The following is an 8,196-nucleotide window of genomic DNA, read 5'->3' on the forward strand; positions in this document are numbered from 1 at the left end:
GGGATACTGCCTGGTTAGCCACTGTATCTAATCCTGCCATCTGTCATACTGCCTGCTGAGCCACTGTATCTAATCCGGCCATCTGTGATACTGCCTGCTGGGCCACTGTATCTAAACCTGCCATCTGTCATACTGCCTGCTTAGCCACTGTATCTTATCCTGCCATCTGTCATACTGCCTGCTGAGCCACTGTATCTTATCCTGCCATCTGTCATACTGCCTGCTGAGCCACTGTATCTAATCCTGCCATCTGTCATACTGCCTGCTAAACCACTGTATCTAAACCTGCCATCTGGGATACTACCTGCCGAGCCACACTGTATTGAAACCTGCCATCTATGATACCAACTGCTGAGCCACTGTATCTAATCCTGCCATCTATGATACTACCTGCCGAGCCACACTGTATTGAAACCTGCCATCTATGATACCAACTGCTGAGCCACTGTATCTAATCCTGCCATCTGGGATACACACACACACACAGATTGCACCCCACTACGCACGGTAAGCCCAGCTCTGCTACACCTGTGTGACAGGAGCGCCTCTGCCCCGGGAGGATTAGGTACCACCACGCTTTGTATCCCTCTAATCATTAGATGTCACAGAGATCTGCAGCATCACAAGAAGTGAGGTAAAATCCACGTACCGGAGCGGCGGCTGCAGAACTGTGCGGAGCGTCCTTCCAGCTCTGATCTCTGAGCCTGAAACTAATTTTTGTGGAAACTGGGAAAAAAAATTGCAAAGACAGGAAGTGGGGACGAGCCGTCACTGGGAGATGAATGTGAAACACTAAACCCAAACCGCCAGGAAAAGAGCTGAAGGAGGGGGAACGGGTCTGGGAGGATTGCAGCTCCAGAGCACGCCAAATGTGCCAAACTTCAGCCAAAAGTCAGGTGAACCCGCTGCAGCGCTCCCCAAAATAAAGGAATCTACTAAGAGGCAGAATCCACCGCAAGTAATGCACAAAGATGCAGATCGGATCTGGGACGGGATTCACTGACTACAAAAGGAAATACATTTTTATGTTTTGTCACTTATGAGTAAAGTTTATACTCATCCGATAATCGGGCACCTCTGCTTACTAATGTTGGATTAAAGGACTATTCTATACTAAAACATTCAACAAGCTACAAAATATAAAAGAATTGTGATTGCTGCTCTTAAGAAAACAATGCTGCCTTGTCACTGTGTACTGTAGACCCAGGACAAACCTCCACGTGTACACCCAGATGTGACGAGGACACCATATACACCGCCACGTGTACCCCCAGATGTGACGAGGACACCGTATACACCGCCACGTGTACCCCCAGATGTGACGAGGACACCGTATACACCGCCACGTGTACCCCCAGATGTGACGAGGACACCGTATACACCGCCACGTGTACCCCCAGATGTGACGAGGACACCGTATACACCGCCACGTGTACCCCCAGATGTGACGAGGACACCGTATACACCGCCACGTGTACCCCCAGATGTGACGAGGACACCATATACACCGCCACGTGTACACCCAGATGTGACGAGGACACCATATACACCGCCACGTGTACCCCCAGATGTGACGAGGACACCGTATACACCGCCACGTGTACCCCCAGATGTGACGAGGACACCGTATACACCGCCACGTGTACCCCCAGATGTGACGAGGACACCGTATACACCGCCACGTGTACCCCCAGATGTGACGAGGACACCGTATACACCGCCACGTGTACCCCCAGATGTGACGAGGACACCGTATACACCGCCACGTGTACCCCCAGATGTGACGAGGACACCGTATACACCGCCACGTGTACCCCCAGATGTGACGAGGACACCGTATACACCGCCACGTGTACCCCCAGATGTGACGAGGACACCGTATACACCGCCACGTGTACCCCCAGATGTGACGAGGACACCGTATACACCGCCACGTGTACCCCCAGATGTGACGAGGACACCGTATACACCGCCACATGTACCCCCAGATGTGATGAGGACAGTATATGACTCCACGTGTACACCTAGGGGTGCTGAGGAAACAGTATATACCTCCACGTGTACACCCAGGGGTGCAGAGTATACAACATATAAATCCATGTGTACCTTCCGATGTGCTGCGGACACAGTATATAACGCCACATGTGCCCCCAGGGATGCTCAGGATACAGTATATACCGCAGGGTGTACTCCCAGGGGTGCTGACGACACCGTATACACCTCCACATGCACCCCCAGACGTGTTGAGGACACAGTATACACCTCCATGCGTACCCCCAGACATGATGAGGACACAGTATATACCTCCACGTGTACACCTAGGGGTGCTGAGGATACAGTATATACCTCCACGTGTGCCCCCAGGGGTGCGGAGGATACAATATGTAAATTCATGTGTACCCCCAGATGTGCTGCGGACACAGTATATAACGCCACATGTACCTCCAGGGGTGCTGAGCATACAGTATACAACACCACATGTACCCCAGGTATGCTGATGATACAGTATATACCTCCAGGTATACCCCCATGGGTGCTCAGGATACAGTATATACCTCCAGGTGTACCCCCAGGGGTGCTGATACAGTATATATCTCAGGGTGTACCCCCATGGGTGCTGAGGTTACAGTATATACCTCCGCGTATACCCCCATGGGTGCTCAGGATATAGTATATACCTCCACATGTACCCCAGGTATGCTGATGATCCAGTGTATACCTCCAGGCATACCCCCATGGGTGCTCAGGATACAGTATATACCTCCACATGTACCCGAGGTATGCTGATGTTACAGTGTATAACTCCGGGTGTACCCCCCATGGGTGCTGAGGATACAGTATATACCTTCGGTTGTACCCGAGGTATGCTGATGATACAGTATATAGCTCTGGGTATACCCCCATGGGTGCTCATGATACAGTATATACCTCCACATGTACCCCAGGTATGCTGATGATGCAGTATATAGCTCCGGGTATACCCCCAAGGGTGCTCAGGATACAGTATATATCGCCACATGTACCCCAGGTATGCTGATGATACAGTATATAGCTCCGGGTATACCCCCATGGGTGCGGAGGTTACAGTATATACCCCCATGGATGCTCAGGATACAGTATATACCTCCACATGTACCCGAGGTATGCTGATGATACAGTGTATAACTCCGGGTGTACCCCCCATGGGTGCTGAGGATACAGTATATACCTTCGGTTGTACCCGAGGTATGCTGATGATACAGCTGATGATACAGTGTATAACTCTGATTCCCTCTTTGAGAAAGCAACGCGAAACGCGCGTCAGGGGGTTTCCAGAGTCCCAGGCACTGATCACCTCACTATGGGTAAGAAACTTTGCACTTGATATGCACTACAATTTGTTCCTTTGCTTATTTTGCATGGAGGACACTTGTCCATATGGAAATTGATATTATACAACTCTTTATATTACACCATTGTGTGCTAATATTGGTGCTCATTTATATATTTATACCATGGTAACATACACAGCTTCGTGCCTGTGATTAGGATGTTTTTGCACTAGGGTCTCCTTTCTTCTATATACGTATTTTTTGTAGAACACTGTTTTTACAAAATTCATTTGTAATAAAAAACTGATTTTATAATAATTTTGTATAGAACTCCATTTTTTCTTGTGATTAATGATTATCCGGAGTATACGTTACTGTCCTCATATATACATGGGTAGAGCTAAATATCCTTCTACAACTACACATGGTGTGTGTGGGATCCATGTTATTTCTGTAGGCGTGTTTTCAGTGTATAACTCTGGGTGTACCCCCCATGGGTGCTGAGGATACAGTATATACCTTCGGTTGTACCCGAGGTATGCTGATGATACAGTATATAGCTCCGGTTATACCCCCATGGGTGCTCATGATACAGTATATACCTCCACATGTACCCCAGGTATGCTGATGATACAGTATATAGCTCCGAGTATACTCCCATGGGTGCTGAGGATACAGTATATACCTCCACATGTACCCCAGGTATGCTGCTGAGGACACAGTATAGATTCCACTTTACACGAGTATTAAATGATGGAGCGCAGGGGGTGAAGTTGTTTCGTTTAACCAGTGCAGATTGGGACTACTGTTTTATCTCAGGACACACTAGAGCAGGACACACAGCTCACAGCTGGTTTTAATCTTTAAAATTACGGAACATATCGGAATCTGACAAAGAAAATGCTGCATTTCTGGAATGATAGTGATACAATGGAGAGGGGTCTATTCCTGCCAAAACACTTTGATGCAGGGCATAAAACCTCAACTTCCTAACACTGAAGCATGGATCGTGCTTTGTGATATACGGTAAATCACCTACCAGCTGAAGGCCAATATTCACTAACCGGCCAAAAAATATCACACTTCTGCTGGATTCCTGTTCTAAGAGACGACAGTGACAACTGGGTGGATATGAGATTGTTTATTTCCAGTGGAAACCAGCAGCCTGTAAATCACTGCAAAAAAAATGAAAATAACACATTTGCTGTTTGATTTCTCCATCTGTTTTGACCTGTCTTGTGGTTTTTAATGGTGTGTGCACTTAGCTCCTGCCAAGATACCGAGGAGACGTAAAGTCCCCAAATATTTGTGCAGTTAATTAAGAAGGCGTTATAGTTTGATATTAACAGAGGAGGAACAGCGATCAGGGGAGCCATGGCCCGACAGAGGCTTGGAGGTGGGAGGCAGTGGTTAGCCAAGGGTTAAACGAAAGGAGAGGAACGGTTTTGGCAGGAGGAAGAGAAAGAAGGAGGAAGGCAGGGCGAAAGATGCGGAGCATGTGAGGGGAGGAGCCTACTTTTGCGCCAGAGGGGGAGCTTACATAGACGCCAGCATGAAGCCCATACGTCTCATCTTTCTACCTGGCGCCATTAGGCTATGTTCACACGATCCTTTTTTTGATCCTTTTTTTTTTCAGGTCCTTTTTCCATGCAGGGTACAGTCCAATGTTACTCTATGGAAAACAAAAACCGCTGTGCCCACTATCCTTTTTTTCTCAGGCAAATCCGCGCGGATTTGCCTGCAGAAAAAAAGAAGTACCATGTCACTTCTTTCTGCGGATTCAGCTCCTGTTTTCAACAGGCACCAATAGGAAAGTGCTGTTGAAAACCCGCAGAGGAATCTGCAGAAGAAACTGCAGGAAAATCAGCAGTGCAGTTTTGCACTGCGGGTTTTCCAAATCAGGACCTGAAAAAAAAAGGATCAAAAAAAGGATCAAAAAAAGGATCGTGTGAACATGGCCTTAGGGTGTTTTAGCCTTCATCTTCAGGCTTTCACTGGGCTGGTGTCCTGGTGAGAAGCACTGGCCATAGGTACCCAGGGACCAGAATACACTGTAATAAACACTCAGCTGTGAGAAGCATTAGTTTAGGACAGCTTTTTAACATGCCACTGTAAACAAATACGTATTCATTAACTGACAGCAAGCAGAGATCTACGAAACAATAGGAAATTAATTCACAAAAGAATAAAGCAGCATAATACTTGACATCTCTTACAATGATGTTGCTTTATTCTCGCAAAAACAACCGAAAAGAAAGCTACAAAGAATCAAAACGCTCAGAATAAAATGTACGTATCCGTGCCATAAAATGACGCTAATTCCTCAGCGGCTGCACCTTACATGAATCCGTTCTTTTCCTTATACGGAGCGGAGAACATTTTATGAATTCCTATAAAATGAAAGTTATTATTTGCCAATCGATAAAACAGCTGTGGCTCCAGGGGAAATGTTCAGGCTCCAGATTAGAAAATCCTTTATGTTGTAAAGCAAAGTGGAATCCGCCAGTAAAGAGGGGCGCACATAGGGGATCCGCCAGTAAAGAGGGTAGCACATAGGGGATACGACAGTAAAAAGGGGCACACATAGGGGGATCCGACAGTAAAAATGGGAGCACATAGGGGATACGACAGTAAAAAGGGGCGCACATAGGGGATCCGCCAGTAAAGAGGGGAGCACATACGGGGATCCAACAGTAAAAAGGGGAGCACATAGGGGATCCGCCAGTAAAGAGGGGCGCACATACGGGGATCCGACAGTAAAAAGGGGAGCACATAGGGGATACGACAGTAAAAAGGGGCGCACATAGGGGATACGACAGTAAAAAGGGGCGCACATAGGGGATACGACAGTAAAAAGGGGCGCACATAGGGGATCCGCCAGTAAAAAGGGGTGCACATAGTGGATCCGCCAGTAAAGAGGGGAGCACATACGGGGATCCGACAGTAAAAAGGGGAGCACATAGGGGATACGACAGTAAAAAGGGGCACACATAGGGGGATACGACAGTAAAAAGGGGAGCACATAGTGGATACGACAGTAAAAAGGGGCGCACATAGGGGATCCGCCAGTAAAAAGGGGCGCACATAGTGGATCCGCCAGTAAAGAGGGGAGCACATAGAGGATACGACAGTAAAAAGGGGAGCACATAGAGGATACGACAGTAAAAAGGGGAGCACATAGGGGATCCGACAGTAAAAAGGGGAGCACATAGGGGATCCGACAGTAAAAAGGGGAGCACATGGGGATACGACAGTAAAAAGGGGAGCACATAGGGGATACAACAGTAAAAGGGGGCGCACATAGGGGATACAACAGTAAAGAGGGGCGCACGTAAGAGATACAACAGTAAAGAGGGGCACACGTAGGAGATCTGACAGTAAAGAGGGGCACACATAGGGGATCAGACAGTAAAGAGAGGAGCACGATGGACATCAGAAAGTAAAGAGGGGTGAAAAACGGAGAGTAGATAGTAAAGGGGGTGGAATGACAAAGCTCAGTAAAGTGGGATGAATAACGGAGATCAGACATTAACAAGGTCTACGTGGAGAGAATAGCCAGGGGAAGATGAAAAAACAACAGCTCCAGGATGGAGCGTGGAGAAGGATAGTGTAACTGCCCAGCAGGAAATGCTTCCTAGCTCCAAGATAAATACAATCTACATTCCATATTATCTGACTATAGAATGTGTCCTCCAGTGTTCTGTGTCCCAAACTGGTTACATCTCTCAGAGGATCACAACACCACCTGGGTACTGGTATTACTCTGCACGCACATGGCACATGCAAGCTTTAATTTCAGTGTAGAAGGGACCTGATCTGTATAGAGATGTGAAACCTGCATTATCAGACACATGCTGCATTCACATATATTTCAGATGCACACATTGCAAAGATTTAAAATCCATGATATACATGACAATTATTTGCTGCAGATATTATCCGAAAGGAAAGGATGAGATTTGGTAAAACTTTCAAAAGAAATCCATGTTAGAAATGCATGAGTTTTTTTTATGAGATTTTCAGTTCTGACACGGTTTTTGAGGTTCCTCTACCCTCAGTTACTCTTTTTTTTTTTTGCAGCTTTTCACTTCAGTATTGCGTTGGTGCAGATTTCACAAGAAATAAGCATCAAGGTGACATGTGACTCTTTTATCCTGTGGCGCAATTATCAAAAAAATATCATAAACAGCCTGAGAAGCTGCAGTTTTTTTTCCTGAAAAACCAGAGTGAATAACTACAGCGTTATCCACAGTGTGTGAACACTCCCTAATGCAGAATATGCTTGTTATCACAGGTATCCTGATCTCCATCCATTCCCTCCAGTCAGCAGTTCCAGCTTACTCTTGACACAGGAGAATGATTCTTGATTTGGCAGGTCATCAGTGCTGTGTGCTTAGATACGGTGATGATTAGCCAGCACTCTTCACACACAGTCCTGATGTGACGCCGATACAGAAAACGTTCTCCTGTATTAGTATTTTCTTTTCTCAGCTGGACAACATCTTTACTTAATTACCGTGCCATATAAATGCAATCCTGAATCTTCTATCCATATACAAAAACTTACCTTGCTCCAGCACCAACATCTGCTTAAATCATTCCAAATGTCCGGGAGAAGAATCATTAGCTTCCTCCTCCAGTGTCACTATCATGAAAATATCCTCGTGTCTGATGTAGGAAATGAGCACAAGACGCAGAAAGAAATATTTCTCACTTATCTGAAAGTCGGTGACGTGTTTTACATTCCTTTATCCTGGTTTCCGAGTGGCAGGTTTGTGGCCTAAAGCAACAAAAGATGGAAAAATGAAGAAATATGTGAAATGTTTATGGATAAGCAAGGAACTGATTATTCCAAAGACATACTGATAGGGAATTTAGATTGTGA

At 46.3% G+C, this 8,196-nt stretch overlaps 1 protein-coding gene across 4 annotated transcripts in view; it reads right to left on the minus strand.

Moving 5' to 3' along the window:
* The window catches only part of DENND2B (DENN domain containing 2B), a 325,270-nt gene extending 317,300 nt beyond the window's left edge, over positions 1-7,970 (minus strand). For 2 of the 4 annotated variants that reach the window (XM_077286625.1, XM_077286624.1), the window contains exon 1: positions 650-715. The gene's annotated coding sequence lies outside the window, so the exon portion shown is untranslated. Of the gene's footprint in view, positions 1-649; positions 751-7,878 lie in introns of those variants that run through there. The other 2 variants (XM_077286630.1, XM_077286626.1) reach the window with 2 other exon arrangements.
* Between the last annotated feature and the right edge of the window lie 226 nt (positions 7,971-8,196).

This window comes from Ranitomeya variabilis, chromosome 2 (genome assembly GCF_051348905.1).
Source record: "Ranitomeya variabilis isolate aRanVar5 chromosome 2, aRanVar5.hap1, whole genome shotgun sequence".
In the NCBI taxonomy this organism is placed as follows: domain Eukaryota; kingdom Metazoa; phylum Chordata; class Amphibia; order Anura; family Dendrobatidae; genus Ranitomeya; species Ranitomeya variabilis.